Source organism: Cetorhinus maximus, chromosome 15 (assembly GCF_964194155.1).
Source record: "Cetorhinus maximus chromosome 15, sCetMax3.hap1.1, whole genome shotgun sequence".
NCBI lineage: Eukaryota > Metazoa > Chordata > Chondrichthyes > Lamniformes > Cetorhinidae > Cetorhinus > Cetorhinus maximus.
In genome coordinates this window covers 48,896,922-48,914,529 of record NC_135893.1, presented here as the reverse complement: position 1 = coordinate 48,914,529, position 17,608 = coordinate 48,896,922, and the positions used below count along the sequence as shown (strand labels likewise).

The 17,608-nt window shown below is 45.6% G+C and overlaps 1 long non-coding RNA gene across 1 annotated transcript in view; it reads right to left on the bottom strand.

The window, feature by feature from the left end:
• Positions 1-4,025, bottom strand: part of LOC144691210 (uncharacterized) — a 98,428-nt gene extending 94,403 nt beyond the window's left edge. The window contains exon 1 of the long non-coding RNA XR_013579061.1: positions 3,895-4,025. This is a non-coding gene — a long non-coding RNA (uncharacterized LOC144691210). The remainder of the gene's footprint in view (positions 1-3,894) is intronic.
• Between the last annotated feature and the right edge of the window lie 13,583 nt (positions 4,026-17,608).

Sequence of the window (17,608 nt, the reverse complement as noted above, 5' to 3'; positions counted from 1 at the left end):
TCAAGGTTTCAATGGCTGATCAGAACGTGTCAGAAGTGGATAAGCCCACATAACGTGGCAGCACACTCTCTCAAGCTGCCAACATTGACGATGAGACACATGCAAGAATTGCCAAAGCAAGTGTAGCCTTCAGCAAACTTTGAACACCAGTCTGGGAATGAAGAGGAGTAAGCGTGCCTACCAAACTAAAAGTCCATAGGACAAAAGTCCTGCCCACTCTGCTCCACGCATGGGAGACTTGGGCTGTATTCTCAGCATCCCAGCTGTATTCCAAGCAGCTCAACCAATTTCACTTCAGCTGCTTTCAGAAGCTTCTGAAAGTCAGATGGCAGGACAAGGTACCAGACACTGAGGTGCTCAGCTGAGCTTGCATGCCAACCATCCACACTCTATTGAGACAGTCACAACTAAGTTGGGCTGGTCATGTGACCAGAATGCCTGACACAATGAATCACACGAATCTTCTATGGAGAGCTTGAGTCTGGGCTGCGCTCTCATGGTGGCCAAAGAAAGTTACAAGGACACTCCAAAGGTTTCACTTAGGAGTTTTGATATTAACTTCAAGCCCTGGGAGAAGCTTGCCCAGGATCACTACTCATGGTGCAACCAAGTAAAAACTGTGCAGCCTGTACTGAAGCCAAACGCATATCAGAAGCAGAGAGAGGAAGTAAGCTGAAGAAATCTTGAGCAACAACTTGTCCAAAGCTCCACCATCTGCAGTATCCTGTCCTATTTGCAGCAGAACCTTCCGGGTGCAGATTGGCTTTAGCAGTCACCTATGTACCCATTGGAATCCCCCCAAACATCACAGATAATGAACATGGTCATCTCACCTTGAAGGACAAATAAGAACTGACATATCTTTTTGTCTAATTTCACAATGTACTTCAACCAAGTGGCTTCTTATATCTCTGTAACTGGATTCCTTTAAATTTACAGCCATGGATTTGGACTTAATCACACAACTCCCAAGCTTAATATGAAATTCTACCATATAGGATCAAGGCAGCATTTGACTGAGTGTGGGATCAAGGAGTCCTAGCAAAACTGGAGTCAATGGGAATCAGGGGGAAAACTCTCTGCTGGTTGGAGCCATACCTAGCACAAAGAAAGATGGTTGTGGTTGTTAGAGGTCAGTTATCTCAGCTCTAGAATATCACTGCAGGAGTTCCTCAGGGTAGTGTCCTCTGCCCAACCATCTTCAGCTGCTTCATCAATGACCTTCCTTCCATCATAAGGTCAGAAGTGGGGATGTTCGCTGATGATTGCACAATGTTCAGCACCATTCGCAACTCCTCAGATACTAAAGCAGTCCGTGCCAGCACACAAGAAGACCTGGGCAACATTCAGGCTTGGACCAGTAAGTGGCAAGTCACCATGCCACACAAGTGACCAGCAATGACCGTCTCCAATAAGAGAGAATCCACCATCTCCCCTTGGCATTCAGGAAACTCTGGCCTGTGCATTTGAGTGCGACTGGTTTGAGGAAAATTTAGCCTTGTCTCATTGTTCACCTAAAGCCTGTTTTCCAGACAAGCCATCATATTGAGCCAAACTTGGTCAGTTTTACAGTAATATCTGTCACTGTTCCTGACCAGAGACAGTAAGGTGATGCAGTCAACTATTTTACTAAAATATATTTGAAAATAAACTCATGTTCAAACTGTATATTAAGGAGAGATGGAGGGCAAATTACACCAATTCATGTGACTGACAAAAATTAAATGCAGTAACAGTATTAATCATAAAAAGCAAATGAGGCCAACTGATAATTCTGATATCCCCTACTTTGCATCTTAACACCCACCTCAGAAGTATCTCCAAATCTTTCAACCTACGTATTTTTCCTCCTCTGTTCTCATTGTGCTGAAATCAAGGTTCCTATCTTCACTCATTCATTCGCAGGAGCTTAAATCTGGCAAACATCCTATCTCCCTCATTACCTTTCATCCTTTAAAGGAACAGGCTTCTAAAACCTAAGTTTAATATAATCTAATCACTACTTCCTGATTTACATCGAATTAAAAAGAATTCACAGGACAGAAACAGGTTGTTTAGCCCAAAGTCTTTTCTATGCTTTACACAAGCCTCTTCCCTCCCTTTCAAAGCATTCTGTCCCTTTCTCACACATGTCCAGCTTCCCCTTAAATGCATCTATAGTAATAACCTCAACCACTCCCTGTGGTAGTGAGTTCCACATTCTGACTGAGTAAAGAAGTTTCTAGAATTCCTTACTGGATGTATTAGCAACTGATAATTATGGTCCTTAGCTTTGGACTCCCCAGCACTTCATCTTCTGCACTACTCTTTTCAATCTTCATGGTGTCCCGCATGAAACTTGACTTCTGAATTTTAAAAAATGAAGAAAGAAGATCCACTGGGAATCCCCTCTTTTGTGACACAAATTCAACCTCACCGAAATGCCTCCCACGCTTCTCAACTGACTGCAGGCAGGTCCTAAGTTCGCTGTGATGTTCTGTTTTGCACTTCAGACAGCCACAGAGTTTCCGATGATGTGAAAAATATTGTTCCATTCATTGAAGAAATCTAAGAGCTCTCAGAGGGTGAAAGTCTGTCATTTCCATCAAACTGCATGTTCAGAATCAGCGCTTGTGATTTCTTAGGGGTTTCTCCAGGCCTATTCTGCGGAAGATAGATAGAACTCTGGGGGAAACTATTTACACTGTTTCTCCAGGGTTTCCACTCATCTTACGCTGAAGTTACAAGTCCTTGTGTCACTTTACTATCTTAAAGGTAATATAAAAATGCCAGCTCCTGGCAGAAATATAGCGTCCAAAACATGCTATTTAAGTCAATCATTCTACATTCTTGTGAATCTTTACAACAATTTATTGACCAACATGCAATCAAACACAACAACAGCTCCAGATAATATTTCACCAATATTCTCACTGATACATTTTGAAACTGACAGTCGCAACAGTCACATAAATTCCAGAAAATCATAGTGACGTGGGAGGGAACAGCAAAATACTTGGGCCAAAGGCTTCTTAAAAGCAAAATTGACGTGAGGTGGCATAATCTTATTGTTGCCCAGACAAGTATGAATGAAATGGATTGAGTAACCTTGTGAAAGTGCACATGGTTTCATTATTAGTCATGATACACAAATTAAACAGTTTATGAAATTGTGTACCATTGAGTGAAATTCTACCCACAGTTAAGTTTCAGTTCTGCTCAGATCAGTGAAGCAACAGACAATTCTTTGTGTTATTAAATTTAAAAAAAAATGCAAACAGTAACATAATTCTGTCCCATTACCCCATTCCAAAGGAGGGACTTTGTGGTAACAGAACTACAATAGCAAGGAATAGGTTTCAATAGTGTTTACTAATCAGGAGAAAGTTGAGGAAGCATTGTGAAATAAACAGGTCAAAACCCTGCATGCAACACAGGATTAATCATTCAGAGAAAAGGTTTATTTACACTCGAATGGTCAAATAAAGTAGTTTAAAGGTGGGGATTGAAGGTCATATGCTGTACACTCATTTACGGATTTATAAATGAGCACAGGAAAATCATTAGTGCGTGCTCATAAATGGGGGGATTTTGGAAATATATATACCAAAACTTTTAACCATTGTGCCAACTTAAAAAGCTATCATTCCAAAGAAGCTAGTTTCTACAAAGGTGTATTTTACACTTTGATCCTGGGCGGGCGTTTCTTGAAATTTTCAAAAAGGTGCCTTATCTCTGGTCAGCAGTTTGTCAATCAGATAAATAATGGCAGCTTTGGTAGGTTAATTATCTGAGAAGTTTAAAGGCACTCAGAATGAAAAGGCATGCGCAAACATTTGTTTATTTGCAAACACAGTGCGTTGATGCCATCTTATCATTGGGTCGCCTGTTCATTGAAGTGTAGGATCGGATTACCTGCAAGGTGCAATGGTGTAGGGAATGATGCACAGCTCCTCACCCTCCTCAAACAGAGGTTTGACAGCCAAAATCATGCCAGTCTCCTTTAAAGAAATATATTCTTCAAATTCAAAGTCCTTCAGTTTCCCTCTGCGCAAAAGGGTGAGCCAGATTAGCAAACACTTGTTTTGTTTATTTAAGTCTGGAACATATGGTCTCTTCAAAACAAAGTCTGATTTTGCCATGTTTTCATGTTATGAAGTTCAGCCCTAGTTGTTGACCTGCTGAAAGATGTCTTCATGCTTTAGTATGTTACCTAGGGCCTTCATAAACCATAGTACAATTTGAACTCCTATGCTTCAGAGATGTTATATGTTTGCTATTATCTTTTTATTCAATGTTTTCCTGAAGGTGCTGACTCCAGTCTGAGGTCTACAGCTCCATGTTTGCTGGTAGCCCTTTAAAACTCACCAAAACAAAAGCAACAACTGAGGAAAAGGTTGTAGGGGAAGTAAAACTTTGACACAGTGCGCATTAAAACATTATGCAATTCATATTCAGCAATAAGGGCCTAATAAAGAAGGTACTGCCTTGCCCCACAACTTGCCTGAGTTCTAAGCTTCCCACTACTAGTTAATTGTCTATCCATTCTTGAGGATAAATTATATTTTGTAACGAATCAATGGGTACCATGAAAGGGTGGCTTCCAGGTCATTTCCAACAGGTCAGTTCAAACACATTAGCCTTCTTCTGAAGCTTGGCCCTGCAAGTTCATTGCATGATTCCTCTACAGCAGAACCAGTATGCGATCCCTGGAAAGGTGGCACCCTTGGTGTTCCTTCTACTTCTGCCCACTAGCACCCAGTGCACCCCACTGTGAGGATCCCTCTTCTAACCATAGCCTCTAAGGTAAGCATGGAGCTGGCCTCTGAGCTGCTGCCTGTGACAGCAGTATTGATAGAGTGGCTTCTTCCTCACTTCCTCCTCCTCCTTTTCTGCCAGGGGAGGGGGAATGTGAAGTTCTTCTTCCAGTTCCTCCAGGGGGCGTGAGATGGATCTTTCGCCTGGGAGGCCGCAATGATAAAGTTGGAAGGGTTAGAGTGCAGTGTGTGTGGTCACAATAGGAGGGTGGGTGGGATGAAAGTTTATGAAGTTAGTGAGTGGGGATATAAGTTTGGGTAATTAGCGATCAGAAATCGTTGTGCATCTGCAAGGAAGCTGGATGGCCATTTGCCTCTAGGTGAAATGTCCCTTCCTCTGCCTGTGGCCACAGCGTCTCCCACTCTCTGCCTAATCATGGCCAGTAATGTCTCCTCAAAGAGACTGAACTCATTTGGATGTTGTTATCCCGCCGTGTCAGGTCCTATTGTGCTATCTTGTCCAGGAATAGAAAGAGTGGTGATTCTGAATAAGTGTATTGCTAGGTGTGTGTATGTGTGTGTGTGTGTGTGTGTGTGTGTGATACTCACATGGATGAAGAGCTGTGAGATATGTCTGAGGTGAGTGGTGTGGGGTGTGTGAATGTCAGTGTATAGTCAGACGGTGGATGCAGTGTGTTCAGGCTGTGATGCTGGTGGTGCTGCAGTTATTGAGTAATGTTTTTGTGAGTTGGGCTCTTACCTTGGCCACTCTTGCCAAATCGTTAAATTTCTTGGGGCACTGGGACTATGTCCTAGGCTTCTGGCTGTGACCCCCCTCCCACATCTGCCACATCAGTTGCCTTTGTGGCATCCTTCCCTCATCTGCATACAAAACATGCCTCATGCTCTGTACCTCCTCCACCAGGGCCTCCAATTCTGCAACTGAGGACCTGAACACCCAGTGGCTCAGGCCCGGTGCTATCCTGGTATATGTCATTGTCTGCCAACCAGTGCGCTCCACACATTCAGTTGAAGTCTATGTGTGGAGGCTACATATACCATGCCAGGAAAATTGCTCCTAATTAGCACTTGAGTGTTAAAAATGCAGGTGTCCAGTTTAGTGCTTTCAGGCACATTTCTTTTGTAGTAATCACCAGTTATCCCCAAAATTATAGGGTAAAGCCAGGCTTTCAAATAGGTGTGTTTTATTAGCACAAATCCCACTTAGGCCTAGATTTTTGCCAAGACAAAGAGGCTCCTGGCAAAAATAGCAAACGAGCCCAGAAATTGGGAGTCCCCCCTCCCCTGTGGACACAGCACTTCCTATTTTGGTGGGGCGGAATTGGAGTCAGGCCGGGGTTTGCACATGCATGGTTTAGGAGGCAGCTGGCTATTTAAATCATCATCTGCCTCCACTGAAGTGGGACTTTTGTAGGACAGGAGTGTGAAACCCAGAGTGTGCAGATTAGACCAGGTAAGAGCTGGTCTGAACTTGGTGGTTTCCTTTGGAGAAGTAAGGTACTGCTTTGGAGCTGGTCCCAGGACGCCTCCTTGGGGAGGTAAGGTGCTCTTTGGAATTGTTAAAATTAGACATAAATAAGCGTAAAACATGCATAAACCCATTACTGTCAAGCTCATTGGAACTGTCAGCAGATCTGTCAAAATCAACCGTCAAAATTGTCGAGACAACCTGTCAAAAGCAACTATCAAAGGGAGCTGTCAAGCTGTCAAGGCATTTAAAAGTACTGCCCTTTAAATCATTGGAAAAAATATCTGCAGTGTTAAAAAGAATTGCTTGCTATGGGTACAGGGCATGACGTGGCATGGAGGGTATGGGGGACCATGGGAAGTGGGTACAGGGATTGAGTTGCCTGGGTTGGCATGGATGGCGCATGGGGGTGAGTGAGGAGAGGGGGGTGAGGACTAGAGGGATGTTTTTTGTTCTTTTTTAATCTCTCACACAGTGCCGGTGCACAGAGGCAGTCCTCCTGACATCCCGTCTCTGTACCCAACAGCCTCTGTACTCATTGCAGGGTCAGCGGGCTTGACTCCCATTTCGTCCCGATCCCCCTCCCACACATACACACACCCCCCACCACCACCCCCCCACCCCCCCGCCCCCCCACCCCTGCCCCCACCACCACCACCACCACCCAGCCCTTTCTGGAATAAAAATCTCAACTTCTGGGGCTCTTTGTCCCGGGTCAGGTTTATGGAACCGGGAAATATCCTGACTCTGCACACCCGACCCTTCCTCAAAATAACCATCCAAAAGCGCTTTCCCATTCAACACGAGTAGCTAAAAACGGGGTGACAAATCGTCTCGCGCTCATGTTTAATGCAAGCTCGCAGATCGACACAGGTTAGAAAGTTATGCCATAATCTGGTTAAAATAGCAGGGAAGTATATTTCTTATAAACTATTTAGGCATTTGTATGCTATTAATGCTCAGCTTAGTTTTCAGACCCTGCAGATGGTTTAGAGAATTCATCTCTGTCCATGTAATCATGACACACCATTTTAAGCCAGGTTTAATAAGAACCTGCATGCCCTCTGAATCCATGTTGAATTCCTGTTGATCACAAGTTGTTGCCCTGACCTAGTCAGTATTTTTCCCACTTGGAGGAGGAGCTCAATGATTTTCAGTGAGCCTCCATCGCTTCGCCCAGGAGGTGCAAGCAGCACTCAACTAGTTAATAAAACCTGCTTTGAAGTTTAAAATTCCCATGCCCTGTGCTCCTTACCCAGCCTTTATGGAATACAACTGATTTATTACTGTGTTTTGGATCAAAACTGGTGAAACTCAATAAGCAGGTTATGTAAATTCCTCTTACAATTTCCAAATTTAAACTGTTTAACCTGCTTATCTGCAATCCAGCTGAATAATAACGTTCAAACCTTACTTAGGCCCCATTTAAAGATTTTAGGTTGGGTTTAATGGAGGTGATCCGGAGGGTGGGGTGGGGGGGTTCTTGCCTGCCAGCTGGAGTGCCAGCGAGGCTCCTTCTCTTAGGGAAGGCCTGCTGATCTGAATGCTGGCATGCCATTGGTGGGCTTTCGAGGACCCTGGGGCAGAAATCCCGCCCATCAGGAGCTGCCAGCCAATCAAAGGCCAGCCGACACACTTGAACAGCAGCACTACCTGGGAGCGATGCAGTTCACTTCCAACAGTCACCAGAGACCTAGGATCATGGATGGGCCCATGCAGGCCACAGGTGAGTGATGATGGGAGGGGGTTCACCGGTTGGGGAGGGGGGCCTGCAGCAAGGGCGAGGGGCGGCTCTCAGTGGGCACCACCTTTCCGATTCTGGATCCCCCTATCAGGCAATGAGTGCCTTTGAATGAGGGAGCCCCCGTCGCCCAAGCCAACCCAATGGGAACCCACAAGCAACTCTGACAGAAGTCGCGTGTCATCCCCACATGGCGAGCCCCTGTCACTGGGTGAATGCCAGCAGCAGTGGGATGAGGCCTTTTAGTTGGAATTCATTCCCTTAAGGGCCTCAATTGGTGGCCAAGTGGGAAGGCTGTCCACAGGCCTTGCTGGCACAGGCTTAATCAGGGTAGAGGCGGGAAGGTGGTGGTGACCCCCCCTGCCACCAATTCACCACAAGGGAGGGCATTAAACTCCTGTCATTCTGTTTCAGTTTTAATTGTGCTCCTGAGGACTTTGCCTGTTGAATTTGATGAGGGTTTTTTTAGTTCGGTCTGTTTAAACAGATGAATTCCAGAAGTATGTTGAGAAGCAAATGTTGCCTCAACTGTTTTTGCTCCAAGAACTGGGCAGCTGCTGAATAGCAACAAGCCGGCCAAAGCTAAGAAGAAACTAAGAAAGCTTTTCAGGTTGGAAGTGAACTGCATCCCTAATATTAGCATGGAATGCAGCATCTATAATCATTCCTTGTGGTCTCGCAAAATAGGAAGTGTTGGCAGCCTGCTTGTTGTCACACTGCAGTCATGTCTAACCCTGTCCTTGCACATGCACTTTCTAGCAGGCTGAACAGACTATCAATCAGTAGCAAGAACTTTGGCTAATCTCCGTCCTCTCCAGTAACCCTATTGTCATCATCACCACCAAAAACGATAATAATCGTTTGAATAGCTGCTATGAAGGAGCAAAATATTCCAAGTTGCTCCAGAGAGGTGTAAGCAGGCAACATAGAAGGAGCTATTAGGAGGGGGGATCGGAAGCTTGGTCAAAGAGGGAGCTTTTAAGGAGGGTCTTACAGGAAGAGAGGAAGGCAGAGCATTGAAGAGATTTGGTGAAAGAATCCCAGAGCATTGGGCTTAGACAACAGAAGGCAATACCATCAATTGTGGGATGAAGCAAGAGGCAGATGTACAAGAGGCCAGAGTCAGAGGCCGGTACAGACACAACGGGCTGAAAGGCCTCCTTCTGTACTGTAACAACTCTGTGGGCAGAAGCGTCCCAGATTTGCACTAAGTGTGGTAGCGCGTGGGTAAAACGATGTTTTAACCGCCGGCCGCAATGACGGCCTTTCACGCCGTATCGTCCCAAACCCATTTAATTCTGCATTTCCAGGAAACATGCCATTACCTCACCACCTCAGTGCTCCGGTCACCATATTTAAAGTGCAGCCGCACGCACTACTCTCAGTGCTTCCAGCCCAGGACTGCTACAAAGTAGACATGGCCCCGAAAGGCAAGAAGACTGCAGCCTCCTGATTCAATGACACGTCCCTCAGTCCCTTTTGGACACAGTGGAGGCCCATTGGGATGTCCTCTAGCCCCGCTCTTCTGCAGGATGGGCATCAACATCACTAATCAAGCTTGAGAGGAGGTGGCAGCAGTGCTCAGCGCCGATGCCCTGCAAAAGAGGACAGCCACCCAGAGCCAAAAGAGGATGAATAGTCTCATCCGTTTCGCCAGGGTAAGTCACTCTTCTCATCACTCTCAACTCACACACTCACAAAACCAGCACACACCCACAGGGATCTCACACCTCAAGGGACAACACCTCTAATTCTCACACACACCCTCACATCTCCATCAGGCCCATATCCTCTGCAACTCGTGTCCCCATCCTGTCCATGGCACCGCTTACCACACAAACATTCTACGTAGTGCCATGTGCCCTGCTCACACTCTCTCCATCTGTTTTCATGCAGGAGAAGCTGACTCACAACAGCAGGGAGAGGTCCCAGACCAGGGGTGGAGTGACCCACATTAGGCTCCTCAATCACTTTGAGGAATGTGCCATCATGCTGACTGGTGAGGATGTGGACTGTAGCTGCAGTGATGGAGAGGCTGGTGGCAAACACCCTTGTCAGGATCTTGCATCACATCATCCCTCTCTCAACACAAGTGTCAGTACTCGCTCTCCTGCTTCTGACTCTGCCGTCATGCACTAATTATCTCTACTTTGGTTCACAGGGAGCTCTGCCAAGACACTGACACCCTCAGCCAGCTATTCCCTCAGCTCCATCCACATCCTCACCTCCAACCAAGAGGCCACCTCCTCCATTGAAGAGCTGGAAATAAGCAGCCTGGAAGACCCGTCACAGCGCTTACCCACACCCTCCACCAGCGCAGAGACACACACCTCAGTGGGATCTAGATCTAGAGCAGGCTCGGGTTCACAATTTGGTGGTCACCGCACGGACACATGTCCGCAGCAGGAGGAGGCAGGTTCAGCCGAGCTCCCTGGCACTCGGAGGGCTGCTGGGGAAGAGGCATCTGTGAGGTCTGAGTCAGATGACGAGCCTCTAGATTTGGCCTTCCAACTCATTGTGGAAAGTCAGCAGAAGGTGGGGGAACATCACACAGAGCAGATGGAAGCCCCCAACAGAGTGGCATGCGAGTCAGAGGAGTGCATCCACCTGGTCTCTGATGAAGTGGTGCCCACATGTGCATGCATGGAGGTCTCCATGGGGAGGATGGTGGACGCCATGGAGACCCTGGTCTAGCAGAACGTGGAGATGTTTGCAGACCTGCACTGCATTGTGGGAGACATGGGTGAGTTCCTGCAGTGGCAACGCAAGAGGGAAACGGGGAACCTCGACGTCCCTACAGCTGCTCCTTCCCCTCGAGGAGTCAGGCTGGGGCCCCTGGGCACCCAAAGGGAGGAGGAGTGGCAGCTGGACACCCCTGGGCATCCACTCAGGAACCTCAGAGGCTGTCCACTCCCTCCGAGTCCCCTTTGCCTGTGACCCCCTCAACCTCATCCTCTGTCACCGCAGAGGGAGCAGCTGGCCAATGAGTGATTCTGGAGGGAGAAGTGTAATGGAAGGAAGGTCATTGATGAAGCAGCTGAAGATGTTTGGGCCTAGGACACTGCCCTGAGGAACTCCTGCAGTGATGCCCTGGAACTGAGATGACTGACCTCCAACAACCACAACCTCCTTCCTTTGTGCTAGGTATAACTCCAACCCGTGAAGAGTTTGTCCCCTGATCCCCATTGACTGGAGTTTTGCTAGGGCTCCTTGATGCCACACTTGGTCAAATGTGGCCTTGATGTCAAGGGCAGTCACTCTCACTTCACCTCTGGAGTTCAGCTGTTTTGTCCATGTTTGAACCAAGGCTGTAATGAGGTCAGGAGCTGAGTGGCTCTGGCAGAACCCAAACGAAGCATTAGTGAGCAGGTTATTGCTAAGCAAGTGCCGCTTGATAGCACTGTTGATGACCCCTTCCATTACTTTACTGATGATGGAGAGTAGACTGATGGGGTGGAAATTGGCAGGTTGGATTTGTCCTGCTTTTTGTGCACAGGACATACCTGGGCAACTTTCCACATGGCCGGATAGATAAGGAGGTAAGTCCCGACTTTTGCACATCACAGTTGTCAAGACGTGTTTTGCACCGGTGTGTTTTCCCACTGATGTAGGCAGATGATCCAGGTGGTTGAGTGAGCTCAGCGGGCTGGCCTTATAATGATCTGATGATACATTACAATGAGGTTCCCGACATCCGATGGCGGGAAATGCAGCCCACCATCGACGGGCTGAGCTGACGATCACAAACTGATTTCACGATGTCGTGAAACTGATTTGTGACCTTCTCGCCACATTGTCTGCTCACACCACCCAACACGCCCAACGTCAGCGGGCACGGAAAATCCTGGCCTGTTATTCTGATTCTGTGAGGGTTTGGGGGTAGCAGTTGTAGACCTGGAGGATGCTACAGAGCCAGAAATGAATAAAGCCATGAAAGGAGCTAAATGGAAAAGATGAGAATTTTAAATGTGGTGACTTCACAGACTGTGAACAAAAGTAGGTGAAGAACATCTTAACATATGATCGGGGCAGCAGATAATTGGATGAGTTGAAGTTTATGTTGTGTGGGAAATGGAAGGCTGCCCAGTTGTGCATCAGAACAGCTTAGCTCTAGAGTGATAAAGTTTGCATGAGAATTTCAGTAGCAGATGGGTAAAGACAGTGGAAGAGGTTAACATTGTTGTGGTGATGGGAATGATATGAGTTCAGAAGCTCAGGTCGAGGGTGAGTAGGATGCTGAGCTCATGAACAGACTTTTTCAACTGGAAACAGAGGTCAGGGAGAGAGGGACTGGCCGAGATTTTTGGAGAGGCGTAACGACTGTGGAGCCATTTAAAAAGTAGGTGGCAGGACCTAATTCCGGGATTCCTGCCCCCCCCATTCCCAGCACCTCCAATTTTCGCTGGCATGTGCTAAGGGTGTGGGTAGTGAGTTTGCACCCTGCACTCCCGACCTGGCAGTTCCATTGCGGGGGGAAGGCATACAAACATACGAACAAGGAGCAGGAGTAGGCCATTTGGCCCCTTGAGCCTGCTGCACCATTCAATAAGATCATAGCTGATCTGATAGTAACCTCAAATCTGCATCCCACCTACCTCCTATCACCCCCTTGCTTACCAAGAACCTATCTACCTCTGCCTTAAAAATATTCAAAGACTCTGCTTCCACCACCTTTTCAGGAAGAGAGTTCCAAAGACTCACGACCCTCTGAGAGAAAAAAATTTGCCTCATCTGTTTTAAGTGGGCAACCCCTTATTTTTAAACAGTGACCCCTAGTTCTAAATTCTCCCACAAGAGGAAACATCCTCTCCACATCCGCCCTCTCAAGACCCCTCAGGATCTTATATGTTTCAATCAAGTTGCCTCTTACTCTTCTAAACTCCAGCAGATACAGCCTAGCCTGTCCAGCCTTTCCTCATAAGACAGCCCACCCATTCCTGGTATTAGTCTGGTAAACCTTCTCTGAACTGCTTCCAATGCATCCTTCCTTAAATATGGTGGCCAATACTGTACACAAGACTCCAGATGTGGTCACACTAGTGCTCTATGTAACTGAAGCATAACCTCCCTACTTTTGTATTCAATTCCCCTCGCAATAAATGATAACATTCTAGTAGCTTTCCTAATTACTCGCTGTACCTGCATACTAGCCTTTTCCGGTTCATGCACTAAAACAGCCAGATCCCTCTGCATCTCAGAGCTCTGCAATCTCTCACCATTCAGATAATATGCTTCTCTTTTATTCTTCCTGCCAAAATGGACAATTTCACATTTTCCCACATTATACCAGATCTTTGCTCACTCACTTAACCTATCTACATCGTCTTGTAGCCTCCTTATGTCCTCTTCACAACTTACTTTCCTACCTATCTTTGTGTCATCAGCAAAGTTGGCAACCATCCCATCCGCCCCTTCATCCAAGTCATTTATATACATTTAAACAGTTGAGGTCCCAGCACTGATCCCTGTGGCATACTATTCGTTACATCTTGCCAACCTGAAAAAGACCCATTTATGCCTACACTCTACTTCCTGGTAGCCAGCCAATCTTCTATCCATGCCAACATGTTATCCCCTATACCATGAGCTTTTATTTAATACAATAACCTCTGATGTGGCACTTTATCAAATACCTTCTGGAAATTTAAGTATAGTACATCCACCGGTTGCCCTTTATCCACAGCACATGTTACTTCTCCCAGCCCCCCACAATTTTCATGCAGTCAGGCCAGCTTCTCCATGACTTGTGGTTCAAGGACATCAGTGGAACCATGAACCATAGTCTGGACTCGGGAATCTTTGAAAGGCAAGGTCAAAAGGTGTTACCAATGTCTCCCATGACCCCCACATCCCCCCCATTCCAACTCAGTGCTTTCCACTCATCCACTTAGCTAAGAGCCCAGACTCATTAAAGGATCTTCTCAGCATTAGTTCTGTTTTGACAGCTGGAGAGAACTGTTGACTTTGCTTGACTGACATCTTGAAGTGGTTATAAGCAATTCATTCTGTGATCTCTTTTGTCAATGTCTCAATGTTTAGTTGCACAAATTAGAGATGCAAAGTGCTTGAAGTCTCTGTTATTGATACTTTTGGTACTCTTATTGAAACATATAAGATTCATAGGGGGCTTGACAGGACAGACGCTGAGAGGTTGTTTCCCCTTGTGGGAGAGTCTAGGACCAGAGGGCATAATCTCAGAGTAAGGGGTCGCCCATTGAAGACAGAGATGAGAAGGAATTTCTTCTCTTAGAGGTAGTGAATCTGTGGAATTCTTTACTGCAGAGTGCTGTAGAGGCTGGGTTGTTAAGTATATTCAAGGCTGAGATAGGCAGATTTTTAATTAGTAAGGAAATCAAGAGTTATGGGAAAATGGCAGGAAAGTGGAGTTAAGCATTATCAGTTCAGCTATTATCTCATTGAATGACGGAGCTGATTCGATGCACCGAATGGCCTACTTCTGCTCCTACATCTTATGGTCTTGTGGTCTTTAATGGCCTGGCTCATTGACACTTTTATAGAATTATGGGAATAGCAGTTCTTTTTCAAAAGAAGATTTATGAATGGGTATTTTTTATGAGCAGTTTCACACATGCCATTATTACTAAATGGCTCATTGGTTTTGCACATAGCATAAACTGTAAATGGGCAAGGAAGGATTAAAATTGACATGAGTTGGTATGGGAGTTCATGGGAGTGGGTTGGGGGCAGAAGTTGGCATGGAGGTGGCATGGGGGTGTGAGTGAGAGGATGCAAGGGGTGAGGACTAGACAGCTTAAAATTTCGCTGCACAACTGGATTGAAGCAGCAGAGAATCAAGGCGGGCCTTTTAACCAGCCCACCTCAGCACTTGTCTGCCCCCAAGGCTGCCTAAGCTCTGCCTCCAGAGGTGGTGGGCATGACTCTTTACCACTCTAGCCCTCCTCGGAGCAAAGATTGCGCCACTCAGGGGCCTTTCTACTGAGGCGGGCATGCCAAGGCAGGACATTTCCCATCTCAATCTACCCACCTTGGTAGTGAAAACCTGGGCCACTGAATCAGTGGGAAGAGTGTGGAATTCATGAAAGAAGCTAAGATGATAGTTTCAGACTTCCCGGTTTTTAATTGAAGGATATTGCACCTCATAGGCAATCTTACCGAACAGGGGCAGTGGAGTGGTTGAGAGAAGTGGTAGACTGATAGAATTGAGTGTCAACAGCGAACGTGTGGACCCTGACCCCATCTTGGAGAAATTCAAAAATAGAACAGCTTAAAAGATGGACATGGAGTTGATAATATGTTCAAGGAATTGAAGGCAGAGAGTGTGGAGATAGGGTGGGTGCTTGCAATGACAAAAGGGTAAAGGGTGTGCTTTAAAGTATTAGTAAGTGGATAAGGTGTTTAAAGAAAGGGAGGAGTGGAAATCATTTACAATGGCAGTTATCATGCTGGGCTAGGAAAGGAAATGAATCATCTGTCTTTACAAAGTCACAGAATGGTTACACCAGAGGAAGAGGCCATTCAGCCCATCATATCTGTGTTGGCTCTCCAAAGGAGCCAGTTACCCAGGCCCACTTCCCAGCCTTCACCCCATAGCCCTGTGTATTCTTCCTTTTCAGCCAGTAATCCAATTCCCTCTCAAATGCCACATTTGACCCTGCCTTCACCACACTCTCGGCAACGCATTCCAGGTCCTAACCGCTCGCTGCGTGAAAACCTTTCTCCTCATGCTGCCATTACTTCTTTCAGCCATTACCTTAAATGTGTGCCCTCTAGTTCTTGATCCTTCCACCAATGGGAACAATACCTTCCCGACTCTGTCCAGACCCCTAATGATTTCGTATACCTCTACCAAATCTTCATGGTCTTTCCATACCGCTGCCAAATATCAAATGCAGTCAAGAGAGCTGGAGGTGAATCTTCTGGACAAGATGAGCTTGGAGAGGAGAGAAAGTTGAGAGCTAATAGAGAAGGGCATGTTTTCTGAAGCTAAGACAGGGGAGGTTTCAGTGCCAAAGCGGAAATATGTTCAGAATAAAATAGCTAAGAAATAATAGCTGTGTTCAATTATTTATTCACACTTTAAATATTTAACTACATGTAGGTTTAAGGGGCTACTAAACTTTAAAAAATGAATTTCCTAAATAAAAAAAGTGGACAAAATCCTAATTAGCCCCGTAAATGAAGTCATTAAAAGTAAATAGACACAAACACCAACAGCAGATGAAATAGGATAAACCTAATACACTGAACAATAAAAGTTTTTAAAAGAAATTGAACTAAATCCATGTGATAATTATAATTTAGTATTAAAATGAATCAGGTAGCATTGGGAATAGATAAATAAATAACTGCTGTACCATAGTTAAATAAGCATACAGATATTGAACAGATAATGGCAGAAATGATAGTGTGTCATAGAAAGTGGGTGGTCGTGGACTGTGGGCTTATCCCAGAAGAAGAGCACACCTGTGGGAAATTTTAGTGCCTTGAATTACTCTGTCTCAGAGTCATGAGCTCGAATGTGGGCTGGAATCACTTCAAAATAATCAGGAACGGGAGGAAGGATATCTAGACAGTTTACTGAAGCCATAATCACCCCACATTGGAACATGGGAACAGAAATAGGTCATTCAGCCCCTCAGGGCTGTTCCACCATTCCATGAGATCCCAGTGACCTGTATGCAACCTCCATTACCTACCTTGGCTTCATATCTTGCTTATTAAAAATCCTATCCATCTCAGAATGAAAATTACTAATTGAGCTAATGTCTATTGCTTTTTATGAGAGAGATCTTCAAGCTGCCACCATCCTTTATGTGAAGAAGCGTTCCCAAACTTCTCTCTTGAATGGCCTGGCTCTGATTTTAAGGTCATGTCCCCTTGTCCAAGACCACCACTCACCACCCACATCCCTACCCGCCCTCACCACACACACCAGAAGAGAAAGTTTCTCTTTATCTCCCTCGTTGATTCATTTCAAAATCATTAAAAACCTCAATCAGATCATCCCTTAATCTTCTATATTCCAGTAAATACAAGCCGAGTTTTTGCAACCGTTCCTCGTTTAAGAGCCCTGGTAACATCCTGGTGAACCGCCACATTCCTTCCAATGCAATTTATCCTTTCTAAGATGTGGTGTCCAGAACTATGAAAATAATCTAATTGGATTAATAATAAGTGTGTTGTATAGCTGAAACAAAATTCCACCTCACCCTTTCATATTCCAACCCTCTTGATATAAAACCATTTTTTTTTGCACCTGACTCCTACATTTTAGAGATCTGTGTATGGGGGTGGGGGAGTGGGGTGTGATGACAGATCTCTTTGGGCCTTGATCCACTGTTATTCACTTTTCATCATTTAAATAATGCTAAAATCTATCCTATTTTCATCGAAATTGATGGCCTTACACTTAGCTGCATTGAAATACATCTTCCGCAGTTGTTTCCCTCCCATTTAGTCTATCAATGCGTCTTTATAATTTTATGCTTCTCTCAACTCTGACTATTCCACCTATCTTTGTATCATCAACAAGCTTGGATGTGTGGCTCTCTATCTGTTAATTCATTAATCATGTGTAAGTCATTAATTGTTGACAAATATGACGAATAATATGGTGAAAAGCACAGGCCCTCGTGGAACTCCATTACTCGCCAATCGCCA